This window comes from Pan paniscus, chromosome 13 (genome assembly GCF_029289425.2).
Source record: "Pan paniscus chromosome 13, NHGRI_mPanPan1-v2.0_pri, whole genome shotgun sequence".
In the NCBI taxonomy this organism is placed as follows: Eukaryota; Metazoa; Chordata; class Mammalia; order Primates; family Hominidae; genus Pan; species Pan paniscus.
The window spans coordinates 53,622,147-53,642,364 of NC_073262.2; positions in this window are offsets into that span (position 1 = coordinate 53,622,147).

Genomic DNA, 20,218 nt, shown 5'->3' on the forward strand with positions numbered 1-20,218 from the left:
AAAATGTGGCACATATACACCATAGAATACTATGCAGCCATAAAAAATGATGAGTTCATGTCCTTTGTAGGGACATGGATGAAATTGGAAATCATCATTCTCAGTAAACTATCGCAAGAACAAAAAACCAAACACCGCATATTCTCACTCATAGGTGGGAATTGAACAATGAGATCACATGGACACAGGAAGGGGAATATCACACTCTGGGGACTGTGGTGGGGTGGGGGGAGGGGGGAGGGATAGCATTGGGAGATATAACTAATGCTAGATGACGAGTTAGTGGGTGCAGCACACCAGCATGGCACATGTATACATATGTAACTAACCTGCACAATGTGCACATGTACCCTAAAACTTAAAGTATAATTTAAAAAAAGAAGAAAAAATAAAATAAAGAGACTTCATAAAAAAGAGAACTGCAATATTATCATACCTAAATATTTCCGAATTATGATTTAATGATAAGCCTTAAAAAAAAAAAGAAAAAGAAAAAGAAATTTCCATGAAATTGACCTTAGCTTCCTATTTCTTTTGGCACTTATCTGATTTGTTTGTATTTCCACATAGGGCAGGAGATAAAATTAGTGAAAACACAAAATTTTCTTAGCAGCAAAGGACCAGATAACCACTATCATCACTCAGACTTCACAAAAAATATTCTTTAAAAAATGCTTGGTTGTGTGCACAAGTGTAGTTGGCTGCCACACTTTCACATTCCGTCCTCTGATCTAATGTTTGCCTAAGTTTCCACCATTGTATATGCATTTTCTGGATAAGTCACCTTACAGTTATTTGTAATATTAGTGTGATTTGGTTCATCTGTCCTGTAAGTAGCAAACTCTAACTGCAAGGAAATGGGACCTCCCATGGGAAATGTATGATGGAGAAAAGGAGGAAGAAACAGCTCCACATCATTTTAGGACGCAGCACCACGGAATGCTTGGTGCCTCAAACCAAGCCACCAGGAGCTTCCCACCCTCGTTTCCCTCAGGAGACACTTTCAGTCCATCAGCCGACCCCATCAATGTCCCCCACTATGGCCCTCTCTGTCCCCTTGCTGTCTCTCCCCTGCCCCAACCCTACCCCTCTCTTGCCTAATATTGCTGCTGCCTCTTAACTAACCTCTTGGCTTCCAATCTCTCCCCTGCTTCCCATATTCTAACAATGAGAAGAAGGATTGCTTCAAAATACAAATCAGATAAGTGCTCACTCCCTGCTTTAAACACTCTAAAAACTTCCCAATGTACCTGCAATAAAATCAAAGCCTCATTTTGATTTTCAAACCAAAGACCTGGTCCCTGCCTTGCACTCTGACCTCATCCCTTCCTAAAATAGCACCCTCTCTGCTCCTGTCCCCTGACCTTCTCCCATCTTGCTCTTCATTTTCTGCAGGGCCCTGAGGCAGAACTGCATTGCTCATCTGTTGATGCAGTTATTGTCTGTCTCCTCATTAGAACATGGGCTCTGGACAAGCAAAGACCATGTCTGTCCAGTTCCCCTCTCTGACCAGTGTCCAGAACAGCACCTGGTGCTCAGGTATTTGCTATATTAAAATGAATGAGCACAGAAGGTGTCTGAGGAGGAGAGATGTGGCTGAGAATCCCAAAACGAGCCTGGGCTGCTGGACTCGTGCATGCATCAATTCTTCCTGATGTTCTTGGGTTCTGTGGGGATGGTGCATGCGCTGCACAGATCCCACTTTAGTGGGGACTTGTAGCTCCAGATGTGAGGGCACTGTGGGCAGAGTGAAGAGCTCTCAGCCCCTCCAGGGTTTGCCTCCGCTGCTGAAAGCCCTCACCTAAGGCTACACTCTTCTCAGCATGGCCCACACCCAGTGACTGATCCAGGCAGGAGCAGAAAGGTCTGACCTCCTCTGCCCAAGAAAGGAAATCTCCAAAGGGCCAATCTAGCTCCAGCACTCCCCACGGGGCTGTGCTCACTGTGGCAGGCCTGCATCATAGCCGCTCCCTCTCCTCTGCCCTCTTCTGATGCCTTCCCCTCCCTTCCACAGATGTGGCTTCCCTGGGCTCCCCTACCAAACCTCCTGCCCACTGAAAATCTCAGAGCCTGCTTCCTGGGAGGCCCAACCTGCAACAGGCTTCTCCCATTTCTTTTTTTTTTTTTTTTTTTTTTTTGAGACAGAGTCTCACGCTCTGTCCCCCAGGCTGGAGTGCAGTGGCACGATCTCAGCTCACTGCAACCTCCGACTCCAGGGTTCACACCATTCTCCTGCCTCAGCCTCCCGAGTAGCTGGGACTACAGGCATGCGCCACCATGCCCGGCTAATTTTTTGTGTTTTTATTAGAGACGGGGTTTCACCATGTTAGCCAGAATGGTCTCGATCTCCTGACCTCGTGATCCACCCGCCTCGGCCTCCCAAAGTGCTGGGATTACAGGCATGAGCCACCGCACCTGGCCTTTTAGCTTCTCCCATTTCTAGGCACCATGTCAGGGGCAGCAATGCAGAGACGGAAAAAACAGGCGCTCACACGTAGTAGGAGAAGCAGACAAACCAGCTGACAGCCACAGGGCCCTGTTATGATAGTGACATGATGGAGGAAGGCTTGTAGCTATCTGGGGCACAGAGAGGGTCTCCAGCCCAGCCTTGAGCTCTCCAGCCAGGCAGAAGCACCAGAGAAACTTCCTGTAAAACACGAAGCTTAAGCTCAGTTCTGAGGAGCAAACCCGTTAGCCAGGAGGATGACAGGAACAGGATGTGGCTGCAGGGAGGTGAAGTGGGAGAGCCAGCAGGGCCCAGGAGAGGGGGGGCCCAAGAGAGCGGTGCATCCTTGCATTCAGCAGTGCAGGCTTCATCCCCAGTCCACAGGAGCTGCTAGAGTGTCAAGCAACAGGAAGCAGGCGCCACCAGAGGGGGAGAGGCAGCTAAATGCTGAATGTTAGAAGGCATCCCAGGCCCCAGACCCCTGCATCCATGGGAAGGTCAAAGAGAGCCCGGGCTGCACTTCCTTGTGCCTGGTCTGCCCTCTCGGGGGCCTCTGTAGTCCCCTATTGCTGGGGGTGGGGGCCTGGCCCAGCTGATCTCCACCTAATGTCTCAAAGCATGACCACCCTCTGTGCCAGCTCTCTGGGTCCCCAGGACACATCACTCGCTGCCCCCTCGCCCTCTGCTCTTTCGAAGCCCATCCATCACACACCCTCATCACTTGGTATTTATCACCTAAGGAAGGGCCACAACCTCCAAATCCAAGTGCAGCAATGTGACTAAAGCCAGCTCTCTGCATTTCCATATTTCTGTCGGAATGACATTATCTACTTCTGACCAGAATGCTTTGTGACCCTCTCTGTTAATGAAATATACTATGGTGATTACAACCTCCTTTAGGCTTGGTATTTGGAAGTATCGATGGCTTTTTAGAGAACACGCTTCACAAACTGCCTGGAAAACTCCATCACTTGAGAGAGTTTGCTTTTGACCCAAGTCTGATTTTTTTTTCTTTTATTTTCCCCTTTTTGTTCTCTCTTGTGCCTTTTTTTTTTTTTTTTTTTTTTTTTTTTTTGAGAAGGAGAGGTGGGCAGGAAGGTAGACTTCAGGCTTTGGGATTTATTTCATTAGTTCACTTCATTTCCTTACTTTTCATAAAAGCTTGCAGAGTAACTGATATTTTTATTCTGAAAGCATTTCCATCTACGCCAGACCACTGGCTCGGTTTTAGCTAATTAAACTTGTGAAACGAGGAAGTGGATAAAAGTTCATTCCAGAAATGCAGGCTGACGCGATTCTGCATGCTAATTGAGCCTATGCCCCTGCAAAAGGACACAGGGCAGGCGGGCTTTGGAGCTGTCCCAGCAATGCCCCCTTTGCACAGCCCTGCAGGATAGGGAGGGGGCTTGGGGTGTGAAATCCATGGGGTAAAAATCTGATGTCTTGAACATGATAAATCACCATTTGCTTTCCTATTTCAGAATATTTCCCCCATCTTTTTATTTAATACTGCCGACAAAGGACCTGCAGTGACCAGAGGGGTCTGAGAAATCCCATCTGGGCTCTGCATTTAAATCCCCATCAGAAGTTACAGAAAGGGGCCAGCCATGGTGGCTCATGCCTATAATCCCAGTACTTTGGGAGGCTAAGGCAGGTGGATCACTTGAGGTCAGGAGTTCAAGACTGGCCTAGCCAACATAGCGAAACCCCGCCTCTACTAAAAACGCAAAAATTAGCCAGGCGTGGTGGCATGCGCCTGTAGTCCCAGTTACTTGGGAGGCTGAGGCACAAGAATCACTTGAACGTGGAATGTGGAGCCTGCAGTGAGCCCAGATTGTGCCACTGCACTCCAGCCTGGGTGACAGAGCAAGACTCTATCTCAAAAAAAAAAAGAAGTTACAAAAGGGATTGGACATTATAGGAAGAGTAAATTTTTTATGAAACAAATGTGTGATGTGCTTAATAGCAATAGTTACTGTTCAGCAGCTACACTGTGCCAGGTGTTACACAGATATTATTTCTTCTTCTCAGAACAGCCCTTTGAAGCAGGCTTCTTTATCTCCATTGTCCAGAGAAGTAACTGCAGCTCTAAGAAGTTAAGAGGGACAAGGTCACAGAGCAAGTGGGTGGCAGACTTGAGCCTGGGTGTCCCTGACTCTCAAGTTCATGCTCTTTCTGTTGAGGGAGATTTGAAAACGGGGACTCTGCACCTGGTTGAGCTAAACCAGCACCGGCATAAGAGGTCAGGGAGAGGTCTGCAGTCCCGCCTGCCCAGATGACATTTTCCCCCTTTGTTCTACAGCTGAAGCCCTGTTACTGCCGACACTATTTGGTTTTCCTATCTTTAGGTAAGAGAAGCTGAGGATTGCCTGCATTCCTCACTCCCCATGGCCTAGGAAAAGTCTGAGTCACCCCAGGAACAGTGGCATGAGAGTTTCCAAAAGAACTACCCCAAACCATCCCAAGGTAGGGCTGGCTGGGATTCCAAAGAAACACTAAACGCCCAGGGGGATCCATCTAAAACATTTATTAGGAGAATTTACATACACGGGGCTTCATCATCCTTTAAACAGTCAGCAAGATAGGAGATGTTCTACCCAGATGTGTTCCCAGCGAGGGTCATGGAGTTTATATGAAGGTTTAAGGCATTTAGCTCAGGGCTGAGGCCACTTTCTCCATGTTTAGCAACATGTGTGATATTTCAGTGTTTGGGGCAACAACCTAAACAACTTTATCAGTGCCTGCGAATGTTCAAAGCCCAGCTTGGGTGCAAGCCTGCAAGGGAAAACATGCAGCTGGCCGGGTCACAGAGTGTTCAAAGCATTGTGTGTTTCAAAGGAAGAAAGCGGAGGGAACTCCAAGATGCTTTTGAAACTGTCGATTCTACTGCTGCTAAACAACAAGGCAGAGACATGGTAACCCCAGCAGCACCTTGATGCCAAGAAGTGGAGAAACACAGGTCAAACTGCAGATAGGTCAGTGCTCCAGAGAGTGCTGAATGGACACACGGGATGGGACCCCACTGACAAGCACCTTCAAACTGGTGACAGAAGCCACGCTAGCTGCCTCATCCCCCCAGGGAGCCCTGCAAAGAAAGAAACATGCCAGCATTGCCATGGGAAAAAAGGAAAAGAAAAATGAGGATGAACCTTACCAGATATTTAAAATATATTCCAAAGCTACTGTAATTCTTTTAATTTAGTACTTGTTCAAGAATAGACAAAAATAAATACAGTAGACAGAATAAAGTAACATCTAAATGCATATTTTACAAATAAAAATTTAGTAGGCGATAAAGACAGCATTTCAAATTGGTGAGAAAAATGAATGGATTTGTAAACTGGTAATGGTACAACTAGCCAGCAATTAGCAAAAATATATAAACCTGATCTCTAACTCAATTCCTATCAAAAATAAGTTCCAGATAAATCAACTACAATATAAAAAATAAAAACAAGAGCAATGGAAAAATGAGGACAAACATTTATAATCTCAGCAGAGAGAGGGCCTTTATAAGCTTGACACAAAATTAAAAAGCCATAAAGAAAATATTGACAAATCTGACCATATCAACTTTAAAAAGTATCTAAAGATAGCCAAAAGACAAAATAGGGAAAATATTATATCTCTTGGCAGATGAAAGACTGATTTCTTTAATACACAAAGAGCTCTTATAAATCAATAAGCAGAAGATGAACCCAGTAGAAAAAAAATGTGATGGCCATTAACAGGCAATTCAAAGAAAACGAAATGCAGTTGACCATCACATAAGAACAAATGTTCACCCTCACGCAAAATTAAATAGATGCAAATTACAGCAACATAAATTATCTTCTACTCTTGTCTCCCTCCCAAAGTAAACACAGCGATCTTTTCAAATTTGATTATATCTCTCCACCATCTAAATCTCTTTAAAGGTTTTCCACCACTCTTGGGAAAGGTTTTAAATCCTTAATGGGTCCTGTGTGGGCCCTGAACCCATGACTCTTTCCTAACTCCTCCCATCTGGGTCTTCTCTCAGGACCTTTGCACCTGGTATACCCCCTCTCCCTGAGATGCTTTTCCCTCTCCTCTTCCTTTCCTCCCTCCCCTAATGAGCTTCTACTCATTTTTCAGATTACAGCTCAATTCTCCCTTTCTGGGGGAAACTTGTCCTGACCCCCCAGCCCATTCCCTCACTACATTAGCTCTCTCTTTTATATGTTCTCCTATCATGTATTTTTGCACTTATAAAATGTGATTATTAAACTAATATTTGTCTCCTCATCTGGACCATAAGCTCCATTGGGAAACTGATTTTATCTATGTGGTTTTTAAATTATTGTCTCCTCATCTGGACCATAAGCTCCATTGGGAAACCGATTTTTTTCCCAATAAAAAATTCACTTTTTTTGCCGGGCGTGGTGGCTCACACCCGTAATCCCAGAATTTTGGGAGTCCCAGGCGGGTGGATCACCTGAGTTCGGGAGTTCGAGACCAGCCTGGCCAACATGGTGAAACCCCGTCTCTACTATAAATACAAAAACAATTAGCAGGACATGGTGGCAGGTGCCTGTAATCCCAGCTACTTGGGAGACTGAGGCAGGAGAATCGCTTGAAGCTGAGAGGCGGAGGTTGCAGTGAGCCGAGACCACGCCACTGCACTCCAGCCTGAGCAGCGGGAACGAAACTGCATCTCAAAAAAAAAAAATTTACTTGTTTATATTCATCGTGTTCTTGGAACATAACACACAACGCTTGCCATATAGTAGGTGCTCAATATCTTTGAGTGACTAAATAAACAAAAGAATTGTTTTCTCCTGTGATGTTGCAAATATTAGAAAGGTGCAGAGAGAATCAGGCATTTCTGATTAGCAAGAAAAATTGTTGGAGATCAAGTTAAATTGTGCCAAACAGGATGAATTTATCTGTTAGCTAGACTTGTAGATATACACAAAGATAGGTGAATGAAGATGTTGCTTGCGGCATTCTTCATGATAGCAAAAGCCGAGAAACAGCATGCATATTCTTTTTTTCTTTTTTTTTTTTTTTTTTTTGAGACAGAGTCTCACTCTGTCACCCAGGCTGGAGTGCAGTGGCGCGATCTCGGATCACTGCAAGCTCCGCCTCCCGGGTTCATGCCATTCTCCTGCCTCAGCCTCTGGAGTAGCTGGGACTACAGGCACCCGCCACCACACCTGGCTAATTTTTTGTATTTTTAGTAGAGACGGGGTTTCACCGTGTTAGCCAGGATGGTCTCGATCTCCTGACCTCGTGATCCACCCGCCTCGGCCGCCCAAAGTGCTGGGATTACAGGCGTGAGCTACCGCGCCCAACCGGCATGCATATTCTTTAAGAGAGAATAAGTTAGAAAAGTTATGATACATCCATGCAATGAAATAGTGTACAGCCATTTCAGAGAATGATGCCAATCTTTACATGTGGGAAGATCTCCAAGATCACCTATGAACTGAAAAAGCAAGTTGTGGAGCATTCCATGCAGCGTGATTCCATTTGTGATTTTTCAAAGGAAGCAATACATCCTTTCCCTTGCATAGGAAATTTCTGGACAGATGAGCAACAAGCAATGAATCATGGTAACTTGAGGAAGAGGGGCCAGAAGGGGAGATTTATACTCTTCACCTTATGCCCTTCTGGATAATTTGAATGTAGTCACGAATACATATTACATTTTTAATATTGCAAACTAGTTATTTTCAAAAATTAATTGTTTAATAAGGGATCCATAAGGAGTTCATTAGCACCACAGTACAGAGCCCCATTATTTCCAATTATCTTTCTTTCTTTACTCTCTTAAAGTTCAGCAGTTCTTAACCTTGGGCCCTCATCTTCTCTGCTGTCTTTGCCCATTCTCGGCATCATCGGTGACTTCACAGCACTAAGGGAACTTCATTTAAAATAATGATTCCATAAAGCAAAATTCAAGCAAGCGCTCCAGCTGTCTATGGAATCAACACTCATTTGTTGGGATTTCTGCACACCGATTCTCACCTGAGCCAAGTTAGTCCAGGGAGGTTCTCCCGTGGTTTCGCATCCTTTAAATGGCCCACATAAGAAGAGTCCATGGAAACAGAACGCATCTATTCTAGGTCTGAATGGAGTTGCTTCTTCCCACTACCTCTCTTTAATGCTTCAAATTAATTTTCAGGTGGAGCTGCCAAAAGCTAGTTACTCCAGAAATAAATATATACAGGAAGAGAAACAAATCTACCTGTAATAACCGTGTGGAGTACACCAACACTGCGTTCAGGAGGAGAAAAGAATTAAGTAACAGCACACTGTGGTGCAGTACAGCTTGTTTCCATGACGCTATAAATAATAAAATCACCCCAGACGCTGCCTGAAGTGAGCTATGAAGGATACTTGATTTCCTCCAGTTCTGTTGGCCGTCTACCATCTGCTGTGCAGCTAATACCACTGAAGGGAGCATTAACCTGGCTAAGAGCCTCCTTCATGTTATATCTCTCCCTGTGTGCTCTTCAAATTGTGTACACTGTCGAGGTAGCGGCGTGGCTATTCCTGATTAGAATAACTCTGGGAGCATTTCCGTCCATTTCTTCCCCTCTCGTCTCTGCCTGGTTGCCTTTGCCTGCCCTCCACACCCTGGCAGCAGATGGTGTCCGTTTATTTCTGAGGGGTGGGCAGGGCCTGACCTGATAGCATGATGACCACAACTTGATGCAAAAGAGGAGGACCCAGAGAGTGCAGGTGGGTGGAGAGACTCTGGACACAGGTGTTGAGGCCCCAGCAGAGGCAGGAGAGCAAAGGACAGCTCAGCCGGCAACCCCTTTCTCCAGGTCCTCATGGTTGCTTGTTGCCTCTGGCAGGTGGCAGAGGAGGGCCAGGGACTCCATGGGCTGGAGGGAGGAGACCCTTCCCACCCAGTCTCTGCAGAGTATGGCCCTGCTTTCCCCCTGAACCACTGTCTCCTGTGCCCCATTCTGTCCCCATAGTCCGTCTTCTCCCCCAAAGTCATGGGTGCTCCCTTTGGGATGCCCTGTCCAAGAAGCTTATCTTTGCTCTCTTTGGCTCAAAGAAAAGGTGAGCTCTTTGCACCGCATGACAAAAGGATGATAGAAGCCTGATCTACAGTTCGCTATGGGCTTACTTTTACTCGTTCATTCACTGAGCAAGCCAGTTTTCATCCAAATGTATGTGTCCCTCACTCAAATAGCAGCCCACGATGACACTATCCACCCTCCCCATCAAAATTACAATGCCCTCTGGAGAAATTGGGATTATGAAAAGCAAGGGCATTCACCTTAGAAGGACCCTACGAAAATGTAGACAAGAACTGGGGAGCCCAGGAGGAGGTAAGGGGAAGAGGGTGTCTCCTAGCCTTTCTCTGGGGACACAGCATCACTGATTTATCTGTGACTGCAGGTCATTGAGAGCTGAGTCATGCCGGCCCTGTGCAGAGGCCTGGGTTGGTTCTGGAGGCACCCTCTGAAAATCCAGGCAAGAGGAGCATTCATCCAGCCCAGGGCGTCAGTTTGGATTCTTTAAGAGCATAAAATAACAGTAGCGGTGCCATCTGCTTGCTCCTTCACCTCAGAAACGTGCAGCCTCCTAGTCAAGAGCATGGCCTAACCAGACAGAACTGGGTTCCAGTCTTATTCCTACTACCTAACAGCTGGGTAGCTGAGGGTCCTCTACAATCTCTGAGATTCCGTTTCTTCATCTATAAACTGGATCTAAGGAAACCTCCTTCATTGGACTGTTATGAAGATGAAACAAGATATTGTGCTTAAGGAACATAACACAACACCTGCATTTCCCTCTGAAGAGAAAAGTGAAACCAATTCTTCTTCACATTGGCCACCAGGGAGCTCAGCATCAAATGTCAGGCTCAGTTGAAAGCAAGAAGGCAGGACCTGTGATGGGTGCTCCTCTCGCCTTCTCTCCAGGCTCAACGTATGTCACTTGTTCTTATTTTCCTTGGACCTAAATCTTTCTTCTTATATTTACATTGTTTTATGTTATGTGTTCCTGTTTTAAATCACCTCCAGGACTTTGTGAAAGGAGTAAGTATATAAGGAACCCACCTGCCTTCTGGGTTGCAGCTTACCACTGCAGGCTCAGCTGGGACATGACCAGGGTAAACTCAAAAGATGACTAATATTCTTTTAGCTCTGAAAAAATTCTAGGTTTAAACCAACCTTTATTCTCCTAATACACAGAAGACGTCATGTGCAACATTGTTTAAAATTCTTCAAGGGTAACGGAAAAAGTCTCCAGGGCCTTGTCAGCCCAAGACGGGGGCTGAAAAGTTACCCCAAGTGTCCTTTGCTCCCTGGGGAGCAGGCAGCCGCCACACAGCCGGGATGTCATGCCTGGCTTATTCTCTCCCTGTGGCTCTCAGTGGAGCTGAGCTCAACAGAGGTCACCCAAGGTCAATGTGGCACATCAGAAAGACAGGAGCCTGGAGGCATCCCCTGCCAGCACTGCCAACGTGCCCTGAGGGGGCATCCCACCAGGGGGTTGGAAGACAGGGAGCCTGGAGGCATCCCCTGCCAGCACTGCCAACGTGCCCTGAAGGGCCATCCCACCAGGGGGTTGGAAGACAGGGAGCCACGGGTCTGGGGGCTGGGAAGCTGGGAGATTTCTCACTTTACCTGAGGTGCAGGCAGGCCTAATGAGAGAGAACACCAGCTCAGGGCTTCTCCTGTGGTTTCCTGTCAGGGAAACTCAAACCAGGGAAGAACAAATGCCAGCATGGAGCCCTGAGAAGCAGTCATGCAGGGGGAGTGCCTCCGCGATGGTGCGGGGACCCAGGAGCCCACGTTCTACTGCTAAAACAGGGACATGAACCACACCTGGAGCAAGCAAGAAGGCTGCAGGGGCCCTCGCAGGCCAGGGTGCAGCACTCCCTGAGGGCATCCCGTTCCTAGAACATCTACAGTGGCAGACGCCTTGAAGGGGGCGTCCACTACCCCACCCATGTCATGCCTTGGGAAACCTGCGGGGTCCGCGTGGCTGCTGCTGCAGTTCACCCTCCCCAAGCCCCACCGTCATGGTAGGCAAACAAGTCAATGTCATCAACAGTCTCTGTGCCCTGCTCTGTTCAAAGCACAGGACCCAAAACTCCACCCATGTTTCACTATTTAGCTCCAAAGACATTAAACACCACAGGTCCTAAAAATGTTGCTCAGCTGTGAGTTTCTTCTATCTCTTGTGCCTTAACTTGCAAAACAGTCCCGTCTTTCTTCACAGTGCTAGAGAGAGGGATCTGGTGCAGGGCTGATGGGGAGGCGGTGCCATGCAGGGTCCGGCCCAGGCTCTCACCTGAGCAGGCGCAGCCACGCTTGCCACCTCCTCCAGGGCTTTCCCAGCAACCGCCTCCCCAGCTCAGCTCACATTCTGCTCCCTTCCTTTCACCGTCACTCACCTTCTACAACAGCACGTCTCACTCTCTACTGAGCAAGCCCAGGTTCTTAGCTGCTTTACAGATTTTCAAGATCCCTTCAGATGCACTTCCTGGGTCTCCATTTCAATCACCACTTGAGCTTCACCAGTTCCAGCAGCAATGTCCCTCCACACTTCCCTAATTACCCTCTTCCAGTCAGTCAACAAACACTGGGTAAGCACCATCTAAGGGCATTGCATTATACTGGATCTTGGAGAAACAGTAGGAAAAAATAAAATCAGTGGCCTGGGGCATCAATGAACTGACAGGGTAACTGCGGAGAAAAAAAAATCACCCCCAGGAGCGCCATCCCCCTGTTATATGACCCTGGACAAGCCCAGGCTCTCCTCTGCTGACTGGGTATAAGCCTCTTCTTACTGTCCTATAGCCAACAGACATTTTTCGCAGGTCTGCGGACAAACTCCCCTCTTTCGTGAACAGAATCTTTTGTTTTCCTTCCCATTCTTAGCCTTGTGACTTGATAAAGTTAAACCCACCCCCAGCATAGGAGAGGGTCCCTAAGTCAGTCAGAGAGTTCCACACTTCTGGCCCAAGGATGGACACACAAACTAATCAGAGCCAAGGATATGCAAGGAGACTTTCTGGGGCTTTGTGGGAATAGAGACTGTATCCCCGCTCTGTAAAAACTACTAGAGAAGACCCTCTCTCTTCCACTGGATGACATAATCAGAGGTTGTAAGGATTAGAACTCCAGCAACTATTTTGAAACTGCAAGCTTTCCTGGGCTGCTAGCAGCCTTTGGTATAAACCTCAGGAAAGAAGCCCAGGCCAGGAAGGCAGAGCAGGAACAAGGAGAATATTTGTCCCTTAGGGATAGGACCTTAGGGATAGTTGTTGAGCCCTAGATCAAGCTTCACCTGAATCAGGACTACCGCTGAGTATATCAGTGACATGAACCAGCCAGTAACTCCCCTTCGTAGATCAAGTCAGCTGGAGTCTTTCATGTCACTTGCAAACAAACCTGCTCTAGCTGATGTACTCCCTCACAGAGGCATGGTGGAAATTAAGTCAGGAAAAGCTCTCTGAAGTTTACATAAAGCTCTCCACACCCCAGGCGGTGTTATGCAGCAGGAAGCACTTGGCAGCTGCCCAATAAACACATTTCATATCTTAAGGCCTGATCAGTCCTGCAGAGAAATTATCTCTGAGTCTGAGTTGTCTCTTTGAAACAGAACTTCCCTAACAGCCTTGATCCATCCGGAACAGCTGCTGTCAAAAGCTACCAGGACCACAGTAATCACGAAAATCATAGCCAACAAGGAGTTTCTGTAGCAGCGTCTGATGAAGCTACCATAGGCCACGCTCATCACAAAAGTCACAGCCACGGGCATCCCTCAGTTCATGCTGCTGCCAAGGTTCCCAAGGCCCAGCCTGAAAAAAGCTGCTTATCTGCAATGCCAGAAACTGAGCTGCAATCTCTAAACATTATTTCTGGAAACTGAAAAGAATCCCAGGTAAACGATCAGAGCAAAGGAGAAACTGTTGGTGGAGGTTGTCAATTAGGGAGAAACCAAGGCATGTTAGCCTTCGGGGGACAGATTTGATGCACATGCTCAAGAGCCAAAGATCCTTCAAGTCTCTTCACTTCACAAGAGATTGCCAAGAGGCCTGGGATCAGTCTGTGGCTGAGAAGATGAGCCCAGCCACATCATTTCATGCGCCCGGATGCATCTCTGAACAAATGTCATCAACAAGTTGATGATGATGCTAAGAAAACGGCTGTTCTATGCCAGCCTACACCTCCCTGGCATGTCTGGTACCTGCTTTCCTCCTTTTTGTGGAGAGTCAGACACAGGATGCCAGTGGGGGATGGGCTCTGACCTCCAACTTATGTGTTCTAGGCCTCTCAAGTACTGGGGAAACTCTGGAACTCCTTCAGGCCGTGCAGGGCAAGAGGAGACAATCAGGGGCATCTATGGAGGCCAGGAAAAGTCTCAGGTGCAGCCCAGCCATGTGCTTCCTCAGGGCCTTTTTTTTTTTTTTTTTTTTTTTTTTTGAGACGGAGTTTCGCTCTTGTTGCCCAGGCTGGAATGCAATGGTGCGATCTCAGCTCACTGCAACCTCCGCCTCCCAGGTTCAAGTGATTCTCCTGCATCAGCCTCCCGAGTAGCTGGGATTACAGGCATGCGCCACCATGCCCGGCTAATTTTGTATTTTTAGTAGAGATGGGATTTCTCCATGTTGGTGAGGCTGGTCTCAAACTCCTGACCTCAGGTGATCCGCCCACCTTGGCCTCCCAAAGTTCTAGGATTACAGGTGTGAACCACCAAGCCCAGCCAGGGCCATGTTATGAGTGTGTCAGAGGTCCAGGCTGGCCTGCACAGGAAGGTGGTCTCCAAGTCCTCTTTCAGTCTGAGCTACACAGGACCACCACACTCAGTGTGAGTGCCCGCTCCCATTCCCATGGGCCTTAGCTCCTTAGAGAGCTCCCGAACCTTCCCCCACAACACACAGACATAGCAGCCACACCCTACACACAGCCCACAGCACAAACCCACCCGCATTTCATCATAGCTCTATCCAGGACAGTGTGATATGCTGCGCTTTGTAAAAACCTGTACACCTACTAATAGAAAACTCTGAGCTTCTGCTAAGTAATCATATTTTATCCTCTAATGACATGGTGAGTTCTGTGGATAGTGTTTCTTTGCTTTGGCTGCTAAGAGGTTAAGAGCCAAATCTGTAACAATCTCTCATATCTGCCTAAGACCCTCGGACCAGCATTTGTGTACCTACCAGCCTTTCCTGCCGTGGAGATCTTATGTGTACACCTTCATTTTGCTGTGACCTCAATTTCTTGTTTTTTTTAATCAAGTTGAGTATACACACATGTTGACATATATATATATATGAGAGAGAGAGAGAGGCAAACTCACAATCTTCTTAGAAGGAGGCTGGAGAGTATGCAGAGAAAGAGAGAATGGATCAAAATGAAAAAAAAACTTTTCAGCCATGTGTTCTTATGTTGCAATCTTAGGACAAAATGGGAACCATGAAGACACACCTCTAACTTTGGAATAATTTCATCAGGCTCCCTGTTCAGAAGTCCCAAGTAATAACCATGACCTGTCACATCTCAAAAATAACTATATAAGCTGAACAGCCAAAAAGTCACTTTTGGAGATTATTTATAAACATGGGTGATTCCTGATGGAAATTAATCCTTCATTTTATAGAAGTCAGAAAAAAATTGAGAGACTAATTCAGAGAGTACTTGGAAGCGAGCAAACAACCAAGAAGTGAAAACCCATGAATATGGAAAGGACATGCCTATTGAATGTGTGATAATTATCCCGCCTGCAGACCAGGGACTGCAGCATGAGCAAAATGCTGTGCAGCATAACTTACTGACACCTGAACCAAGGTCATCCTTGGGTGCACCATTCTTGGGATTTAGACCAGTTCATAAATGGTAGTTAATGGCCCATTCCAAGGAGAATCTCTGCATACCTAATGGCTGTGGGTGACATTTTAGAATATGTATCTATTCAAAGTGACACATACATAGGGAATCTGTGATCAAGCACCTGCCATACAGCCAAAAATATAGGGAACATTTCAATCGGTGGCTGTGCCAAGCATTGGTAAGCACCTAGTGCATACACAGCTCTGTGTCCCTATTTCCTGCTTCATCCGATGACTCGAGTAGCATCTACTGAATCTGCTTCCAGAGCTGTGTTGAGAACATCAAGAGATGTCTTAGTGTAGAAGTAGCCACATGGATGGTGACATTGACATGTCTTTTGCAAAGACACGCATTCTGCATGTCCCAAGTCTCCTAAAGGTCTTGATTAAAGTTATTTCCAGAAGAGGCAGCAAGATGAAGTGTGCAAATGATCTAGCCCCATACCCTGGAAAAGAGTGTCCAAAGCAGAGTGCCTGGCCTTAAGGAGTTTGTATTCTACTTGGAAAGAGGATATTATAAATCTCCCATTTTGCTTTTGAGGAAACTGAGGCACAGGGTCACATGACATCCAAAGTCAAATAGCTTCTTAGTGACTGATACAGTTTGGATATTTGTCCCCTGCAAATCTCATGCTGAAATTTGATCCCCAGTGTTGAAGGTGCAGCCTAGTGGGAGGTGTTTGGGTCATGGGGTTGGATCCCTCATGAATGGCTTAGTGCCGTCCTCACAGTAATAAGTGAGTTCTTGAGCTATGAATTCCTGCAATTATTCCTGAGAGCTGATTGTTTAAAAGAGCCAGGCACCTCCCACCAACTCTTGCCTCCTCTGTCTTGCCATGTGATCTACATATGCTGGCGCCCCTTTCTTTTCTGTCATGACTGGAAGCTTCCTGAGGCCTCTCCAGAAGTGGATGCTGGTGCCATGCTTCTTGTACAGCCTGCAGAACCATGAGCCAAATAAATCTCTTTTCTTTATAAATTACTCAGTCTCAGGTATTCCTTTACAGCAATGCAAACAGAATCAGGACTAGCACCCAGGACCTGTGATTATTTGGGATGTGGCAGATGCTGCCAATGCTCTACTTGCTTTGTTTAAACCCCACCACTTCAAGTGCTCCAAAAAGCTACCAAACTGCCAGCATCTGCATCTCTGTACCTGGAGGTTTTGCTGGAACCACAGAATGCTGTTCTGCTTCCCTGCATGGCAAATCAGAAGTGCCAAGGAATTAACATCCCCCACAAGCAACCCCCAACCAATGACTGACAGGAAATGGTGCACAAATACCCAGCTCCTCCACCCATTGGGAAGGATCATTCTGCAGTTTCTCTTTTGCATCATTTTCCTGCAAGTCTTCCCTGCCCTCCTGAATGAACTACTTGTACCTGAATCGTTATTTCTAAGAACATCGAACACACAGGCAACCAAAGCAAAAAGAGACCAATGGGGCTGTCAAACTTTAAAACTTTTGCACAACAAAGGCAATGATCAACAGAGTGAAAAGGCAACTTATGGAATGGGAGAACATATTGCAAACCCCGTATCTGATAAGGGGCTAATATCCAAAATATATGGAAAGAACTCTTACAACTCAATAGCAAACAAACAAACAAACAAAAAAGCCAGATTAAGATATGGGTAAAGGACTTGAACAGACATTACCAAAAAGACATACAAATGGCCACCAAGCAAAAAGATGCTCACCATCACTAATCATCAGGGAAATGAAAATCAAAACCATAAAATCTCACACTTATCAGGATAGCCACTATCAAAAAAATAAAATAAAAATAACAAGAGTTGGTGAGGATCGTGGAGAAACTGGAACTCTTGTGATATACAATGGAATATTATTCACCCTTAAAGTAATAAGGGAATCTACTAGGTGCAGAGGTTCACATTTGTAGTCCCAGTTACTTGGGAGGCTGAGGTGAGAGGATCACTTAAGCTCAGGAGTTTGAGGACAGCCTGAGTAACACAGCAAGACCTCATCTTAAAAAAAGAAGGAAATTCTGTCATATGGTACAACTTAGATGAACCTGGAAGACATTATGCTAAGTGAAATAAACCATTCACAAAAAGACAGATACTACATGATTTCACTTATATGAGGTATCTAAAGTAGTCAAACTCTTGGAAACAGAAAGTAGAATAGTGGTTGCCAGGGACTAGGAGGAAGGGGGAAAGGAGTTTTTCAATGGGTGTAGAATTTCAGTTTCGCAAGACAAAAAAGCTCTAGAGATCTGTCACACAACAATGTGCATATAGGTAACATTACTATACTGTACACTTAAAGATGGTTAAGATGGTAAATGCTGTTTTTTATCACAACAAATAATAATGAACTGAAAAGTATGTAGGTAAGAAACAACTAGAAAGTATCACTAGCAGGCAGGCAATATGATAAAGGGGAAGAAACGTGGTCTTTGCAGTCAGTAGAGCCAGATCTCAGTCCTGACCCTCCAGTGACTAGCTGCTGAGTTGGAAATTCCCATTGCTGTGTCCCACAGCACTTGGTACACTGAATGCTTTCCTGTGGGCAACTTGCTCATACAGAATATGTTGGGGAAAAAAGCACTCTGCACCTAGAGGAGGTAAATTGAATTCAGTTTTAGGTGTCTTTCTACAGTGATGGAATTACAGGAGAAAACAGCTTTACTCCTGAGACAATCACATATCTCTGCTTGGTTTCCTGTACAGGAGCCCAACCCAGTGACATCCTGGGTGGGCTTTTCCCAGCCACCTCCCTCTGAAGAGTGATTCACAGGACACCTGCTCGCCAAGCTCTGAGCTGCTGGCAAATCCCCTTTTCTTCGCTGCCCCACAGGTGCACTCTCAGCAGCCATCTGTATGGTCAGTGAAGGGACCTTCACAAATGACAAGAGCTGAGGATTGGACTCAAAGAGGGGGAGCCCTGGGACCCTAAGATGGAAGGACAGTGGGAGGGGCAGTGAAAGGTGGGCAGTGGAATTCCAGAAGCCAGGTAAGGAGGAACACCCAGGCGAGAGGAGGTGGATGAACCTACCTAGCCCTACAGACATGCTGGGGAGTCCACAGTGGTCTTAGGAGTGGGCTGCTGGTAGTAGGTGTATATCATTCCCTTCCTCTCTAGGCTCTGCCTCCGAGCTCCTTGGGTGAGAAGCTGTCTTCTTCATCACTAAACTTGTCACCCTCTGTAGCAAGCACACAGCAGGTTCTTGGTCAGTGTATGCTGAACTCATTCCTTTAGACTTAGGCTCTAAGGCTCAAAGACATATTGGCACAAAGATGGCTCACTGTGTCTCCATGTGGCTGGAGTGGGACTCAGCCCCTGCCCGCTGCAACATAAATCCTTGTGTTAATGCATAGCCTTGTACAGGGCTTGGCATGTGAAGGTGGAAACATATTAATCCAAGGTCTGCACTAATTGGCTCTAACAATCCCAGCCTTGGGCTCCCCGTAACTGCTACCACTCCACTGACCTAATAATTACAATTTATGTGGCAGCAAAAGTGCACAGAATCTGAAGGATTTGTTTTGCTGACTTTAAAGAAAATACTCACAGGTCATAACAATATGAAAATGTTATTTCCCCTGGTGAGCCACATCACAGAAAGCTGGAGACAAAAATCCTATTCAAAGACATGGTCCCACCAATGCTTTATGCTTTCTCAGTCACGGGCTGTGGGGAGGCAGGGGACAGACGGGCAGGACATCCATGCTGGCTTCCCTGTTGGGTCTGCCTTCTGTAGCCAGGGCTATATGCAGGGGATTTCCAACGGTAGCGGGGAGATAAAAATTGTTATTTAAAACCCAAATTGACTGTGGCTGCTTTTGCAAGCAGCATGATTCTTTTATATTACAGGCTAGAAAGGCAGAACTCTTCCTGCTTCCATTTTAACTGAGCACCAAGACAACAGATACCCAATACCATAGAATCTGTAGACACATCTCCAAAGGCGGAATTTATCAAGGTCGGATGCAGAACCTCATCCACTGCTTAAGAACTCTCTCACCCTCTCCATGAATACAAAAAGTAATTATATCTTTGGAGCACTCTGGTCCAGATATGACCACAGATTATATACCACAGACTGTGCTGTGAATCCCACCTCCTGCTACAGGCTCTGTGGCCCCTACAGCTGGAGGATGGGAGAGATGGGTCCCGACTCCCACCTGAAAAACCAAGAGGTCAAAGGTGAGCAAGAAGAGTTCTGAGCAAGAAGGGTGCTGAGCAGGGGATGTGTTTCCCAAGGATCCAGTGTGTGCCCCATGGGAGAGAAAGCCAGCTCTGGGATATCTTAGGGTCAACAGGGCCACCTAGGGGGCCAGAGAGATCTTGATCTCAGCCACAAGAAGTCAGGATAAGACTGCATTCCTCAGGCTGCCGGAGGTGTCTCTAGCTGCTACCCAGAACAGAGGAGCACAGGGCTGCTCAAAGGGATGCAGTCAAGGAACCCACCTGGGAAGCTCTGAAGAGCTTTCCAAATCCCAGCACGAGGGATGCAGTCAGCTCTCCACACCTGCCAGGCCCAGGGAACAGGAAGCCAGCTCCCTGCAAAGCCAGCAGGAGTGAGATGGACCCTCCCTCCTCCAGCACCTCCAGCATCATCCTGCCAAGGTGGAGAAACTAAGAGAAAGCCACTCATGTCCTTAAAGCTGGGCCAAGCTGGGAGAGAGGCAAATATTTGTCACCAAATTGAGGTAAGATCTGGGACTCGACATTCAAATTACTGAACTGGGATTTAAAGTCCCTACAATGGTCTATTACCCAAGAACAGAAAGAGAGGCTGTGGGTCTGACAGTTTCACCCAGGGGCACGGCAAAGTCACCAGCACTGAGTAACCTTGAAAGGGGAATAGGGGACAAACTAAAGCTGCATTTGATCCCAGCCCACCAGTCATGCATTCCACACCCTGGTTATAATATCAGTACAGATGAAACCTCTGTTCTCCTTGCATAG